Here is an 18,483-nt window from a genome sequence, read left to right as displayed (position 1 = left end):
TATAGGCATGAATACATGGAATGGACAGCTTCAAACTTTATCTGACAGTTTAAACCGTCTTCTGTTGAAAATGACTATGCTGTTGGTATTTACGAGCGTGATATAATAGTCAACAATAAAAACATTTTGACAATACAAATAATAATGGCGGTGCTGATGATAATTATATTTGTAGTGACGACGACGACGGCGACGCATGGATTGTTGATGAAAACGATGAGTTAGATGACGATTATGCTGCAGCTGCTATTGCTGCTGCTGATGATGATGTATACTTTCTACAACGATGATTTTGCTGCTGGTGTTGACAATGACGATGATGATAACGATTATCAAAATTGATACTTAATGATAAAACACATGATCTATAATCGATCATTTTGGTGATATTGATTGTTTTCAAAACGTAAAGGTAAATCAGGTATGTCAGTGATGCCAACTCAGCAAGATACAGTACGTACTGTCACTGCATGTCTTTCCTTCAAAACCCGGTGGACACGTGCAGTTGAAATCATTGACCTTGTCAAAACATGTCCCACGTGTGCATGGGTTTGGAGAGCAGTTGTCGATATCTGGTATGTAAAAACATGTTCATAAAGGTATGGGGTTGCACTAAAAGTTCTAGATAAAACAAATAATATGGAAAAATAATGTGAGTAGGAAATATGTACAGAAAATGCATTATTACACAGTTGAATCTTAATTGAGTCACAACGAAACTATTTAATATGTAACTATTTATTCGACGTTTATAAGACATTATATGTCCCGTTAATGCTACTGATTACCGACGGCGTAAGCACACTTTTTAAGTATCCGCTTTACTTACTTGTTCCGCAATTTGATCCAGTAAAGCCTGCTATACAGGTGCAAGTGTACTTGTTAACCAGATTCGCACACGCGCCGCCATTCAAACACGGGTTTGAGTCACACTCATTTATTTCTAAACCAATGTAAAAATGTGTTTTAATTAATATTTTTGCTACAGAAAGTTCGGACATTAAATATTACTTAATCAAACAAGACGAACACATGTGGTGTTTCTCAATAATTTCTATTAGAAATTTAATTTTGGAATCGACTTGAACGTCTGTGCTACTTACACACGAGAACGCATTTGCCTACTAGGCGATACAAAATAAAACAACACACACATATATATACGTTAATATTTTGGTATTATTCCAAATAAAACTTTTCATGAAAATGCAAACATTCACCTGTTTGACAAAACGCTCCATTGAATCCATCCTGACACTGACACGTGTATCCATTATGTACGTCAACGCAGGTTGCATTGTTTGTGCAGGCATTGCTGTTACATTCGTCAACACCTGATTATACAACATGCATGGCTTCACATAGTTTACACGACACGCACATGTATGCACCAATATATTAACATACTATAACCATGAAAGCATTAGTGCCTACAGCGATAAAATCAACTTGTAGAATGTCTAAACCCATAAATAACTGTGGTGGTATAATTCAAGTCAGAAAAATAATGCAAAATTAAAACCAAGTATACATATAAACAAGTACGTGTATTTTATAGTCCTAATAAACATTATTCGGAACTTTATAAACCCTTAGGTATGAATAACGTGTATATTACGCACTTGTTTCTAATGATTGTGTGTATGACAGAAGTGATGAGATCACGTTTGCAAAACAAAACACATTAATGACACTTGTAAGTTGTATATGAAGCTGCTGAAAATCTGAAGAAACCCAGTATTTATTGAGTTACGAAGAACTACTATTGATGATATTTTGTCGGATTGAGGACATTAACCTATTCCGTGAAATATTGTTTAGAATGTACCAGTGTTTTTACAATACACTATAGTTACGTACTTTTAATAACTGTATACATATGTTATAAAAGGTGTTATCAGATCTGGCGATGCTTTATTGCTTGTAATTAAAGGTATAAAATCTCAGGTAAATATTTCATAGCAGAAATAGTTTTTGTTTTTGAAGTCATCATTTAATTTTGGTTGTCTGGACAAACTAGTGAAAGCGCAATTTTAAGCACGAAACGTGTTCGCATATTATTTGGGTTAAATGTAATTATTCATTTAATTGCAGTTCAAATCGGATGACCCTTATGCAAAAGCGGGGCGTATATGTGGTAGCTAGCAATGCAATACATGTTAAACATGATCTAGATAAATAAACTGTTTACGGATATTTATATTTGAACATCAGATAAAGATCAAACACCTTATACACAGCTTCACACATCAATAATGCGCTGTATTCTGAAAATATTCTTTTTTTCAAATAGTATGGCATACAAAGCCTTTTCAGTCAATACATTTGTAGGCACGATGTATAACTATGAAGTTTGTTAAAAGTCAACCATGTTTAAAAAGCATGGGGTTTAAATTAAAATACAAATAATAAACTTCCGATAGGTAATGTCGGTGTCTACACTAATTAAACCGCTGAATCTAATGAGATCTGGAATGCTCGTATCATTTTCCTTTTTTGCAACAATAATTTTATTACATGTTTGGTAATATTCATGCATATTTATGCTTAAATCAAATAATTTTATTGGGGATTATACCCGTTTGGCAAAGCGTTCCCGTCCACCCTGGTGCGCATGCGCAGCTGAAACTATTGATTTTGTCGATACAGGTGCCGCTGTTCGCGCACGTGATTGGGGCACAGTCATTAATATCTGGAACCATGCAGTATTATTTCAATACAAAGGTATGTAAAGCAAATATGACAATTTTTAAAGTCACGTATAAAAACGGAGATGCGTAGAACATATCTTGTCAAAAGTGTCATTTACTTTTTTAAACTAATAATTGCATTAAACCGTATGTATATTTCATGTTCACGTCTGTAAACACTTATCCAAAAATATTTTTGTGTAAGGGCTTTCTTTGAAAACTAATGTGCATTATAACCATTTTAACAAAGTTGATATTTTGCCTACGTAATTGTTCGGTACCGATTCCTTACAGTGGTATCCGCTACTATGCACTTTTGTGGGGTTTAACGTGGGGGTACTTGTAGGGGTTTGGCAAGTTCAAGGTGAAATTATGTTTGCGCACTTACTAACTTACTTGTGTCACAATGAGTTCCATTGTACCCGGATACACAGTTGCATTCGTATTCGTTCACCTGATCGACGCATGTACCGCCATTGTTACACACCACTCCTTGGCAATCGTTTATATCTAGCAATTTAAAGGCATAAAGAAGTGTTCTTAATTGCTTTACTAAGATATACATTTGTATATCACATAATAGATCTTCTACATTTCATGGTACTCTAAAATATGATCATACTTAATACCACGGATATTTATTAACCTTTGAACATACATTTTACTTATTGACACTTAGATAAAGTAACATAACTACTCAAAATCAACGCAAATTTCGTACAGTTTTTCGTAAAATTAACTTAACCAAGTAAAAATCAGTGTTACTTATCGCAATTGCCGAAATTTCAATGCCAGATGTGGTCTGGTAAAATAGAGGTTTGTAGATAAAAAATGCTCGTTTTTATTATTGTTTAGCATATTTAATTCCATTTTAATTTCCCGCAACGATAACTATTCATACGACACATGAACACTAACATGGTTTTCGTGTGTCGAATAAATATATATTTTCGCGGGAAATTATAATGGAATAAATTGCGTCACAAATAAATAAAAACGAGCATTTTGTATCTTCACAAATCTATGTAATCATACCACATCTTTGAAATTGTGGCTATTGCTATAAGGAACACTTACTGTTTAAGTGTTAGCTTTATTTTACGAAATACTTTACGAAATTTTCGTAGATTTTTAGTGTTATAGAGACTTTAATATCACACACCGGGCTGTGTGCATTGTTTAATTTAGATTAATATAGATTGCTTACTTGATTGACACAGATTTCCGGTGAATCCCGTAACGCATTTACATTTGTACGCATTTATTAGGTTCTCACATGAAGCTCCGTTTTGACACGAAACTGTGCTACATTCATCAATATCTGGAAAACGTTATAACCGTGCAATGCTAACAAAAAGGGACCACATTATTAAATATTTATTACGACAATTCTTAGAAGGCAAACTTTACAGGAGGATTGGGGGGGGGGGGCATGCGTAGAGCGGAGCTGACTGCTTTTAAGTGAGGTGTTGTGGAACTGACTTACTAAAATGGCGTCGTTTTTGTATTTTTCATTAAGGGGTAGCGTGTATTTTCACCCAATAAGCCACTTATATTTAAAGTTCGTTTAAATGAATAGGCCCTTTCGGTTCTTTGGTGTTTTTCTTTTTTTTTCGTTTGTTTAATTACTTGACCTTCGATATTGTGTATGTAGGAATATTGTTTTATCTTATAGTAAGCAATCTTTGAACATGTGTACTGTAAATTATAACACTCAAATGTGCTTAAAAGAAAGTCAGTTTCCGAAAGAGGCATTAAAACACTTTATTTCTGCAATATTTTTTTTCAGAGCGTCGGGCAAATAATATAATTGCGAGTTTTGTTAGATTTTACTAAACACAGGAGCAAATAATGTGTATTATAAGGGCATCAAATATATCGAATATCACGTAGGTAAAGGACATATTTGTGGAAGGTTTTCCATCAAAAACTTATATATTCCGGCGTCTACGATCTTGAAACAAAAAAAAAACGAGGGAAGATCAAACACCGCAGAGCCGAAACAGCGCATTCATTGAACATACACATAAATATAAAGTGGCTTACTGGGTGAAATTATCCACTGCTTCTTCGCGGTGTAAGTTCCATCTTACCTCGCTTTAACGAAGTAAGCTCCGCTCTTCGCATGCCCCCCCCCCATGCTTTTAGTTGAAGTATAAAGCTGGTGTAAAATAACGGGTAAACAAACATTCAATAAGATATAGCTAATGGGGAAGTATCAACCAGGACCGGTATATTTTATATTCAAGTTATATTGAACCGATGGATGTTTTTCTTATGAACCATATATTGTCAACAACCAATACCTGTCTGACACTGGGCGCCAGAATATCCAGCAACACACACGCAATTATAGCCGTTGACGAAGTCTACACACGTGCCACCATTGACGCATGGATTGGAGGAACACTCATTGATATCTAGCACGAAAAATAAGAGACATTAAACCGGAAATCAACACTGAACATGCTTATATTTCATCAGATATCTAAGAAGTATTATAGCCTTTAGATACCTTGTGTAAGGTCCGTTGACACTGTGAACTATACATTAAGCTCACAATTATATAAACAAACAAATATAAAGCCAGAAAAGTGCATACGTTTTTAGAAGCTTAAAGTATTTAATAAACAAAGCAACATAATGTTTCACGAGTGATTAATTGCTTTATCATGTATTATTGGTCCATATACATTTCATGATTTATGTAACATATTGAGATCATAACTGAATGCATTAAAAGATGTATTTTTTGGTTAATACTTCCAACAAGACGACCCTTTCAATGCAATATCAATGATTATTACATGATAAAAACCGACTTAACTATATTGCAATTAAAGCTGTATGTTATCAATATGAAAATCTGAAACAGTATTACTAACACTTCACGTATAACAATGCAATAATCAAGATCGTTGACAGCTTATTATTTCAAACACATTGTCAAACAAATTAAAATATACAAGACACAAATTGCCTCTGTGATCGCTTGATATAAACGCTTTGTTAAAATAATCAAACACAATCATCAGTATTCCGTTCTAAATTGATACAATTTAACGCTTGAACCTATGCGTGTCCGTTTTCAAATCTAATAACCGTTATTATGTGACGCGACTGAAATAAAAATATTGCCTGTTCGTTAGTTCAAAGTATGAAAGAAGCACGTGAACTTTAGACAGTAATTTTTATAATCCAGAAACAGGCGGTTATTAAGCGTTTTGAACTAAAAGACCTGCAAAAACAACCTTTGCCAAAAAAAAAATCCCTGTATAACTATTACATGAAAAAATACATATAACATCGGTTAAAAGAACAATATCACAGATTGCCCAATTATCTGATGGACCATGCTTATTTAGCTCTTATCATGTTAGTTAAATAATCAATATAAAAGAGAACTTCGTCAATCGTTTTAATAGTTTACCCTTTTCCTGACTGCATATTTACAAAAAATACTCAAGTTTTAGTCTTCAGTCAAACATCGACTGTGAACTGCCAAACTAACAAGTACATTACAAAAAAACTATAATAAATGTATACCAAACATCGCAAGATTAATATAACTTTATATTTCCACAAATCACCTGGGATAGTGAATGGTCATTAAGGCAGTATTCTAAAGATATATGGTTTAGAATAACAATGCAAACGCAAGAAATATCGACAAACAGTATATTTTTCACCTGTGGTACAATTGGCTCCCGAGTACCCAGGTGCACATGTACATTGGTAGGTTGCCAATCCGTGTGTGCACGTAGCACCGTTCTTGCAAGGGAGGTTAGCGCATTCGTCGATGTCTGCAACATACGTGAGTTCATCTTGCAGGTAAATATAGAATAGCGATGAATAATTTCTTAATGGAACATTGACGGAACGCTAAAAAGTTCTTTACTAAAATACCAAATATATGTATACATTTATGTTGTTTTTTTGGAGGTTAACGACAGCGACACGATGTAAAGATAAACACATAAGAACATCAAATTGTAAAAGCAAATCGATTTAAAACATAACGCATAACACACTCTCTGAGTTGCCAACCATTTTGAATAAGCCGCAAATAATAGAAGTTACAAGATATACATACCAGTTTGACAGTTTGGTCCAGTCCATCCCGCTACGCACTGACACGTGTACTGAGCTAAACCGTTCACACAAGTGGCACCGTTTTGGCAAGGGCCAGAATCGCATTCATTGATATCTGCAAGATAGCTGGTCTATTATGTCTAATAACTATAATGTAATGCGAACAACAATGTCAACATCATAGTCTGGACATCTAAAGATAAAATGTTAAGTAGATTTGAAAGCATTATTTTTCCTCATCCTAAACGCTGACAACATAATACATGTACTATAAAGCTGTTCGAGACCAAATCGTTAAAATTCTTGTGTAATTGAGCACGTGTAACATTTATTATAAATGAAGAAAACTGATTGTCTACTCTACGTCTTGAAAACATAAATTCCGAAGCATATTCTTTCATTCTGTCGTAATGCCCGCACTATTGTTTTAAAGAAAAATATCAACGGCAAATATTGTAAAATATCTTTTTTAATGGCATAATCTTTTAATTTGAACGCATTCAATAATGTATTAACATATATGTCTCAATTGATTAATTTTCACTGTAAAAAATTACCTTTTGGGAACTGTATACATATTTGTCCTTAAGCTTTTATTGATAATATATTAATATAAAAAATGTGGGAACTTCAAATGTTTTTATACTGTCTTTATTTCCTGAAACATATGTGATTTGCCAAATTTTAAGAATTTATTACCTTTGCAATTAAAGTTTGTTCCGTCGTTTAGGTAACCTGTTTTGCATTTGCATACTCCGCCAGAACATTCGCCATTTGCGATGTTAGCACATAAATCGGTCTTGCTTGAGCAATCATCGTTTATTTTTCCTGAAAACATTGTCTTCAATGTATTTTATTTATTTGAAATTAATTATTTCAATCAAAATATGGTAGAAAGCACATTTACATGTTATTTTTATTTTCGAAAATTCCAATTCATGTACATTTTTTTACACAATTATAATACTTTAAATCTTCCCCTTTCCCGGGATTCGAATCCTTGACATCTAGAAGTAAAATTGTACACGCACGCACTGCATCACTTAACCTATTCATGCCCAGTGGACTCTCCCATCCTTTTAAATTGGATCAATTTATTTACAAAATTAGGGATGTCTAGTATATTTATTTCTATATTTAGAATGTTTCTTACAGAAATTTCTTTAAGCAAACAGCGCAGACCCTGATGAGACGCCGCTTTATGCGGCGTCTCATCTGGGTCTACGCTGTTTGCAATGTCCTTTTTTCAGGACGCTTGGCATGAATGGGTTAAGCGTTTCATCTGTTAATGTATTTATAACGCTTGTTAGTAACACACTTAATTGATGAAAATGTTACACACGCTTTAATATTTTACAGATTTGATTGATGAATATCCATTTACGTAATAATATTTTCAAAGCGTTTTCTTATCAAGAAAAGTTATTTAGCTTGTCAAAATATAATGCTTTTATTCTTGTTTGAATATATTGCTTCTTGTGGATGTCATTTTGCAAACGTGAACTTATTCATTTAATTTCACCATCATACACTTTCTTGCCTGTTTAACAGATGAGTAAGTTTTATTAGAAATCAAACCTGCAGTGCAATTTGGTTGAGAGCCGGACCATCCAGTCGACTCAACGCACGTTCTTGTATTCGCAGCGTTCAATTGGAAACCAGAATTGCACGTGTATGTCGCAACACTAGCGGTTATGTTACCAGTTGTTGACACTGCCCCATTCGTTGGATTTGTTAATGAACCACAACCTGTAAAAAAGCGTAATAACGGTGTGTGTTCTGTGCACTCTCATAGAAAAAACCCACTAATGGAACAAAATCAGGAACGGCGTGTTTGCACGTTTATAGAACTCATATTTGATGAATTTTCACAATTCAGCAATCGCGTATAAAAAAGGTGTTTTTAAATTTAAGTTTACACTAGCTATGTTTATTGGTACGTATTATATGTATTTATACTTACTGTAATCACAGCCGTCGTTAGCTGCATTTGGTACCCGCTTTTGCGCGGGTGAGCAGAAGCATTTGCCGTCAACTGTATTACACACCGAGTTTGGAAATGTAGTACAATTGGCTTGCTCAGTGCAATCTGTGATCGAAAATACAGCACTTATACAGAATTTGTTTATTTTTATTAATGCTTAAAAGGCATATATTTATACGCGACCAAAGGTTTTTATCCGGAAAATTCATTTGCAGCAAAATAAATTGATTTCCCTCAAACAAAGGATAAGAACTATAATATATAAAATATTCTATTTTGGCAATATACTGATAATTTTGCCTCTTTGAAGCATATGATATAAATAAAAGATCAATACTCATAATAATTATTACCATATACTATAAGAATGGAAAAGTTGTGTAAATTACTCGGAATACATATTTTTTTTAATAGGCATATTGATTAAATCAATTCACTTCGTAAGTATAACTGCAACACTTGCAGGTTATAACCACTAAAAAAGGAAAACATAAGTTCGTAGAACTTACCTGTCACGCCGATTTGGGAATTTGTGACCGCCAAATTGAATGCCAATACAAAAATTAACTTAAAAGCTTTATCACCAAATGACTCCATCGCGATCAACGTAATAACGCTGAAATTTCGAATTCATAATTTAGATAGCCCAATAGGTATAGTTTAAAATAATCACAAGTACTCCGTGAAGTTATCATAAACCCAACAGCTTATGCGTGCCCACTACCACTAAAAACCCATATTGTAACGATTCTTTATGTTAGTGATGAGTTTTCATAACAGTACTATCTTACAGGTGAATCTCAGAGCTTATTGAAAAGACTTTGTCATATGGCTCTTAACCGCTATTCTGAGAGAACAAAGGGGTATTGTCTGAATCGTGAAAAAGTATATGCATTAGTATTTAGGTTTAATTTAGTTAGATTCGGCGACAAGATGGTATTGTATGCGATGTAGCTTAAAATTTGAATCTTAAAGAGAATGTAGTTTGTTTGTCATTATCATTTCATATTCAATGCCACATTTACTGTTTACATTTTAAATGACAATAAGGCATTTCGCTTTGGGTGATATTAATGAAAGCTTATGTTACATTGACTACGCGATAGCAAAAGTAGGGCCAACATACAAAACCTCTCAATCAGTCAGTTTAAAAATTTAAGAAACGTAATGTCACGATGTTTAATGCAACTTATTATCTTTTATGATTACCATCACATCTGGCTGACTTTTTACTACGTTTATATGGCGACCAAGGATGCGGTAGGATCGCCAAGGACGCATTGGAACTGTAGTGAGAACGCGCGAAGACGACGTCCAAACGCCATGATGGCGATGCTGATCTAGCAGTATGAAAGGGAGAACGCCCCTAGATCATCATCGACATCATGGCGTTTGGACGTCGCCTTCACACGTTCTCAGTTCGATTCCAAGGCGTCCTTTGCGATATTACCGCATCCTTGGTCGTTGTATGAACGTACACTCGCAGATAACAGATACAATGATCCTCAGTAAGATTGTTGACAAATTCTGTCATATCAGCTTCTTGATACGACTGTCGGCTTTTAACACATAAACAAACCCGATGTTATGGTCGTTGAGAGGACGCCGGTCCGGTGTGACCCTTGTATAGGACACAAGATGATGATCAAACAATGAATAAAAAAGGTATGTTTTTTTACGATTTATAGGTTTCAATGAAATGGAGAATCTATAAAACATGTTACATTAAATATTAACTGTAGGTATGCGTAAACTTTTTTTTAATCAAAATACTTCATTATAATTCAACTGATTAAAACATTACCGTGATAATGTAGTTAAAGCACACGCTTCAAATAACATATCATGTTCTCTTGTTAACTTTTATCTTTACAAACAAATACAAACTATTCATGATATAATTATACGCGATTCATTTAAGAAAAGCTATTTGGAATAGACAATGATATGAGTCAACATTTGTGAAATTTTGAACTGAATCTGATATGTACTCCATATACTTAATAATTCAAAGGACAACACATTTTACTTACATTGGTATTATAGGTAAACTTTTGTTTTGTCAAAGATTAATAGGGTAGAATAATAACACTGGAAGTTGTAAAATTATACTTTAGACCGAACAATTTCAGTTTATATTAATTTATAAATGGTGATGGTCGGCCTTGTGTTTTCTTTCTCAATCGTTAAAACTTGACCAAGGTGATGTTTGGCATTGATCTGACATTTATGTTGTACTTAAACGCTATAAAATTCATATCTTTGTGATTTCAGATACATGCGACATTGGTGATAAATAAATACATTATTTGATTCAACCAGCATAAATAATTTTGCCTTCCAATTTTATCTACGATATATGTGATGTGAACAATTAAAATGGATTTAATTGACATGAGATGGTTTTAAGACAAATCATTGCATACTCTGACGCTGATTTTATAAATGAACGCAATATGGACTTGGTGAACTGGAAAAATCAACCCGAAGCCGCTGGAATAACATCTGGATGATACACGTTAAGTCTCATTAGAAGATCTTTACAATGAGTTAGGATCGGAATCTATCAGTCAACGAAGACGTAAACATGAATTAATATTAATGTATAAGATGAATTCTAGCAATGTACACAACAATGAACAATCTCTTTTGCCAACAACAGTTGGGTCATAAAGCAATTAAGAAATTCCTCACATCTCCAAACAATTCAAGCGTGAACTTCACTGTCTTCAAGTTCCTTATTGCTATCATCTTATCTGAAGAGCATTATCTTAGCAGGACATAAAATATGCGGAATCGATCATTCATTCAAACGGCTGATAAACGAAAATAGACCGATTCAAAATCCTTTATTTTCATACGGACAAGACGATCTCAAATGTTACTCTCTCGCTTAAGAACAAAGTAAAGCGCCTTAAATGGTCATCTTTTCAGACGCAACATTCTATCATCCCCGTTATGTCTATGTGGAGTAAATGAAACGCCGTCACATAACTTTCTCGAATGCACTCATCATATTCAATTTTGCGTAAAAATTAAAAAAAAATAATATTGATATGTTCCGTCACGATTTGACCATATTCTATATGGAGACGACACTCGTGAAAACTTAACCAATATTAATATAGCTCATGCCGTTCACAAACTCATTATATATATTAAGCGATTCGACACGAAAACATGATACTAAACGATAATCAAGTCTTTCTTTTTCATCAAACGAGTCAAAACTTCTCTTCTTTTCTTCCCAAACTCTGCCACTTTATCACCTTCACCTTTCAAATGTCAACCTTTTTGTTATACTTGAATTATGAAACCCTATCATGCCAAATCATTTATTCGAATTACGTTTGTCCTAAAACAAGCAACTATATCTATAGCGAAGGAGCAGAATATATAAGACCTTGTCTTTCGTTTCCAACCCATTCATAAATGTTTACAGTATGAATGTTGTATGAATTTCTATTTATAACAATTTTTATTCTACAAATAAATATGTTGAACTAAACAGTAGTGAAAATATATTGCTACTAAAATTAGGATGTACGCGAAGCATTTATTTTCTCCCATTTGACAAAAAATTATTATTGTTAAACATGACTCTACACAAAAACACGGGGGTATTAGAAACTATCGTAAATAAAAGAAAATGTGTATTACACATATAAGCTTAAATTAAATACAAAAGAAGATTTCTTGGTGTTCAGCTTTATCTCCTTTTCACTATATAGCAATAAGTACAAGATAAGTATTGATTCAAAGCATCAAAGGGCGTCGGGAATTTCAGTGTAAAAGGCACTCAATGAAGTTACATGGAACAATTTTTTTCTACTGTAAATATAAATATATTGGCCGATTATTTTAAACAAAATAGAAAAAGATACTGGTATAACCATTATCTATGATTGTGTGTTATAACCCCCAAATAACCATTATTTATGATGTTGTGTTATAACCCCACTATAACCATTATCTATGATTTTGTGTTGTTACCCCCAAATATTTCATAGTTCATTTTATTTACATTGGTTTCCTTTTTTTAACTGGCATCCGTGTGCAGTTTTCATTAATGGAACAGAACTGAGTAGGTTTTAAAAAATCTGCTTCATCTTGTAAGCGTAATTTCATATATTTCTCAACTTCAAGGGGGGGTGATTCTGAACTTATTCTTACGTTGCTAATTTACGATAGGGATTGAGCACTCATTGATATGAAAACACTGTACAAGTTTAATGTGTTTACGACACCCCCCACCCTCTTACACATATATTTCATGGGCATAATAAACACAACAAATGGTTACAATAAAACAGCATATTTATTTAAACTAAAATGTCTACATCAAAACAAAAAGTTAACATAAAACACAAATAAAATAATTTGATTGTACTGGGGCTCGAACCTTGGGCATCTCACATGTGAAGCGAGCATGTAACCACTACACTACGGAACCGCTTGAAAAATCACCTTCTAACTAAGATATTAATAAGCTATTAATAGTCGGTTTAAATGTAAACCCTGAAGTTTAAACGCTGGATAGTGAGCGGGGTTAAAGGTCCATACCAAAGGGTCCATACCACTGGCAAGATACGGGTCAGGCCTGCGACCTTGTATATGTGGTTCTTACAAAACACCTGTAGGAGGACTTGGTAGTAACGAGACTGGGGTGATGTGATGGTGCTCCTCATTGATAAGCGGCTGCTTCCTTTATCAAGACTCATTATTACAATTAATAATACGTGTCGCGCTTCGCGCTCTATAGCGCCTTTATGAGTAACTAGGTGGTTGCTAGGATAGTGGAACAAAGAAGGTTTTAATGTGTTTACGACCCCCCCCCCCCACCATGTCACACATATATTTCATGGGCATAATAAAAACAAAAAAATGGTTACAATACAACAGCATATTTATTTAAACTAAAATGTCTACATTCAAACAAAAAGTTAACATAGAACACAAATAAAATAATTTGATTCTACTTGGGCTCGAACCTTGGACCTCTCACATGTGAAGCCAGCGTGTAACTACTAAACTACGGAACCGCTTGGAAAATCACCTTCTAACTAAGATATTAAGGTAGTGGGAGCCTAATGGGTACTTTTCCCGAAACACTCTTTTTTATTATTTCCACATAGTAAATTGTATATCACAACTAATTGCAAAATTTTAAAACTTTTTACCAGCCGGTTAACTTTTTATACTTGGTTGAATACACCTACCCCTTAACTCGGTTGGGCGTTTTCTATGGATTTACCCTATATCCAAACAAGGGCTGTTTGTAAAACATGCATGCCCCACATATGGACTGTCAGTTGTACTGGCAGCCATTGTGTGAATAAGTTTTTTGTCACTGACCTTGACCTTTGACCTAGTGACTTGAAAATCAATAGGTGTCATCTACCAGTCGTGATCAATTTACCTAGGAAGTTTCATGATCCTAGGCCTTATTATTTTTGAGTTATCATCAGGAAACCATTTTACTGTTTTGAGTCAATGTGACCTTGACCTTCGAGCTAGTGACCTGAAAATTAATAGGGGTCATCTGTCAGAGATGATCAATGTATCTATGAAGTTTCATGAGCATAGGCGTAAGCATCCTTGAGTTATCATCCGGAAACCATTTTACTATTTCGAGTCACTGTAACCTTGATATTTGACCTAGTGGCCTGAAAATCATTTGGGGTCATCTGCCAGTCATGATCAATGTACCTATAAAGTTTCATGATCCTTGGCGTAAGCAATCTTGAGTTATCATCCTGAAACCATTTTATACTTTTTAGAGTCACTGTGACCTTGACCCTTGACCTAGTGACCTGAAAATGAATAGGGGTCATCTGCCAGTCATGATCAATGTACCTATGAAATTTCATGATCCTAGGCGTAAGCATCCTTGAGTTATCATCCGGAAACCATTTTACTATTTCGATTCACTGTGACCTTGACCTTTGACCTAGTGACCTGAAAATCAATTGTGGTCATCTGCTAATCATGATCAATGTACCTATGAAGTTTCATGATCCTAGGCCTAAGCATTCTTGAGGTATCATCCGGAAACCATTTTACTATATCGAGTCACTGTGACCTTGACCTTTGACCTGGTGACCTGAAATTCAATAGGGGTCATCTGCCAGTCATGATCAATCTATGTATGAAGTTTCATGATCCTAGGCCTAAGCGTTCTTGAGTTATCATCCGAAAACCATCTGGTGGACGGACCGACGGACGGACGGACCGACCGACCGACGGACCGACCGACAGACATGAGCAAATCAATATGCCCCCTCTTCTTCGAAGAGGGACATATATATATAGTTTTTGTAATGGGATATACATATATTTTGACAATCAACTTAATAAACGTACTCGCCTGGATTATTGTAGTAGATACAGAATTAAAAAAGTGTCATTGAAAGAGAATTGTGCCTTTGATGTCCAATAATATATGTACTTATCTGGATAAAATGGCAAAAACGACAACAAATGGTTCAGTGACAAAAAACTTTTATTACGTTTTATGTCACTTGTAGTGTGATGAAATCCATATATTGTACATATTTATTTATCACAACATATTTTCTTCACACTGAATGAATTTCAGGAAGTTTTACCGTTCCTATCTCAAGAAATTTTACTTTGAGTATGCCTACCCCAATTCATTTTCACGCAATGAATTTAAGTATAAATTTGTATATCACATCGTTTTGGGGGTTTTCTAGTTGCTTATTAAAAGCGACAGTTATAAACCATGACATGTGAAGAAATTTAGCTAACTTTGAATTAATATTGATATAATAATACAATAAAAAGAGCACCGAATAACGGGTGCCACGCTCGGCTGCGAAAGCTTGTCAGATTTTTTTTTAGAGGTCACAGTGAACTTAACCTTTGACCTAGTGACACACAATTGGTGTGGCGTGTAGAACTCATCAAGGTGCATCTACATATGAAGTTTCAAAGTTGTAGGTGGAAGTACTGTGATGTTAGAGGCAAAGTTAAAGTTTTATATTAGAGGTCACAGTGACCTTGACCTTTGACCTAGTGACAAAAAGAAATGGTTGTGGTGTGTAGAACTCATCAAGGTGCATGTACATATGAAGTTTCAAATTTGTAGGTGGAAGCACTATGATGTTAGAGGCAAAGTTAAAATTTTATATTAGAGGTCACAGTGACCTTAACTTTTGACCTAGTGACCCAAAAATGAATGTGGCGTGTAGAACTTATCAAGGTGCATGTACATATGAAGTTTCAAAGTTGTAGATGGAAGCACTGTGATGTTAGAGGCAAAGTTAAAGTTTTATATTAGAGGTCACAGTGACCTTGACCTTTGACCTAGTGACCCAAAAATGGATGTGGCATGTAGAACTCATCAAGGTGCATGTACATATGAAGTTTCAAAGTTGTAGGTGATAGCACTATGATGTTAGAGGCAAAGTTTAAGTTTTATATAAGAGGTCACAGTGACCTTAACTTTTGACCTAGTGACCCGAAAATGGATGTGGCGTGTAGAACTCATCAAGGTGCATGTACATATGAAGTTTCAAAGTTGTAGGTGGAAGCACTTTAATTTATGAGCCAATGTAAAGGTTTTAGCACGACGGCGGACGACAAAGAGGCTATGTCAATACCTCGGAGTTTTCTCCGAAAACAGCTGAGCTAATAATACAATCTTAAGGTCACCTAAAGTCAAACGGCAACATATGAATACAGGCGCAGTCCACCACAAAATGTCAAAGTTGTCCCAATGTTACGTAGCATAAAGATGTATACGTTATCATGTTTCTTTAAACATGTAGCACAATAACATACAACTTATATTTAAAAAAAATAGCCAGATTAATGCCAACTAGATTTACATAATTTAGTATCAGTATAAAGCCATTGCGTGATTTTGACTGGCCTCGTGTCATTTGAAAGCCATTTTATCTCGTTCCGTCACTTTTCGTCACTGAAAAACTGACCGATTTTAGGGACCACTTCAGATAAAATATTTATTTTGCGTTTGTGACTTTTGGTACTCCGTTATTGTTTTTAGCCATGCAAGTATCCCTAAAGTCATCCTCTCCGGAACTAGAAAATATGGCTTTCAAATGACACAAGGCCAGTCCATATCCCGCAATGTTTTCAGGTGTTGGTCGCTTTAGAGTTCCTCTAGGCAACAGCATGTCTAACAATCTAATGTTCTTTGCCTTTAAGGCTTTTCATGACTTAAACAAACTGAATTATGGATTGCAGTAACAGTAAAGATGTGGACCATATTGTCAGTAATTTTACATGTTTTAAGCAAAGGTCCCAGTGCTTCAACATCATCTGGAGCATTGTGGGCGTTGCAGGTTGCCTGGGGAACGCGTTCACTAGATCCTCCTGTTTGTGTGACTGTCCAGGATATAATTTAACTTATATTTGTATTGTATAGTTATTAAATCTTAAAGAGATGAGCAAATTTTACTCTTAAATAAAAAAATACAAATTTATTTCGTGTATTAAGTGTAATTTCCGGACTTTACCGTAGATATCGCTTATCGATACGATTTTTGAAAACCGGCAAAGAGTCAACAAAACTGCTTACACAATTACAAAACGTTTCAAAACAGTGTGTGTTCAGCAGTGCACTAACCAAAACCGGAAAATCAAACCTGCGCCCATTATGAGCAACAAATATGGCTCTGGAAAACTTTGCAAGCCACATCATACAATCATGTAGAGAAGTTTTAATTGATACACTATCAACACTTCCACCATTTACACGCATTATGCCATAATCATCAACACAGATGCCAATCACTTTCTGAGCTTCGGAAGAAATTGGCACTGTTGTCTTCACATATGTCGAGAACTTAAAACCCGTCTTCAAATGCACAGCAGCAATTTGAGTAATATCAGGCCTCGAACTGAAATACAAAATTAGATTCACACAATGCTTATTTCATGAATTTTATAATTCGCCTTTAAGTTTCATTCTGACGCCTTATATGATCGTTGGTTATGAGAAAAATCAATTTTCAGCACAACATGCAAATTACATATTGAAAAGTCGTTGAACTCAAATTATCGCTTGTGAAAAGAATTCACCATTTATATGAATAGCTCAGAATTTTAATATACCTATGCTCCTTCATAAGATTTATTACTAAAAGTAATGAATTTATTTTAAAAAAATTGTAATATTTGGAATAGCTTAAATATATATATAATAACAATCACAAATATTTTTAATAATGTGCCTGCCCTGGGGTTCAAACCAAAAATCTTTAAAAAAAATGTAATTTTACCAAACTATGAACACAGTGCCTTTAATAAAACAATTATTATTAATATGTTTCATGTTCATCTGGGATAGGAAATAAGAAGACAGTTGATGAGAAAAAATACTAAAATTTGGCACCAGAATAGTCAATAACATTGTATTAAAAGTTAGTTTTTACACTTTCTCCATTTCTTTCTCATAAGCATCAATGGCAGCCTTGTTAGACGACGCAGTAGAGATTTTCTTGATGGCCTCCCCAGCATGCACAAGCCTCCATCTTCTTAAGATTTCTATTTGCAATAAGCGTTATGTTTAGAGTGGTTAGGAAGTTATTTACCTTCACCGGCCTGCCCAAACTGACTTTCATTGCTGAAAAGAGAATTGAAAATGATAAGAACATGAAAACGAAATAAGGCCGTAGTTACTTAATAATGACGTCACAATGTATTTTCATAGAATCCATTCGTATCATC

The sequence above is a fragment of the Dreissena polymorpha genome, chromosome 1 (assembly GCF_020536995.1).
Source record: "Dreissena polymorpha isolate Duluth1 chromosome 1, UMN_Dpol_1.0, whole genome shotgun sequence".
Classification (NCBI taxonomy): Eukaryota; Metazoa; Mollusca; class Bivalvia; order Myida; family Dreissenidae; genus Dreissena; species Dreissena polymorpha.
The sequence above is the reverse complement of the archived record's forward strand: the minus strand, read 5'-3'. Positions refer to the sequence as shown.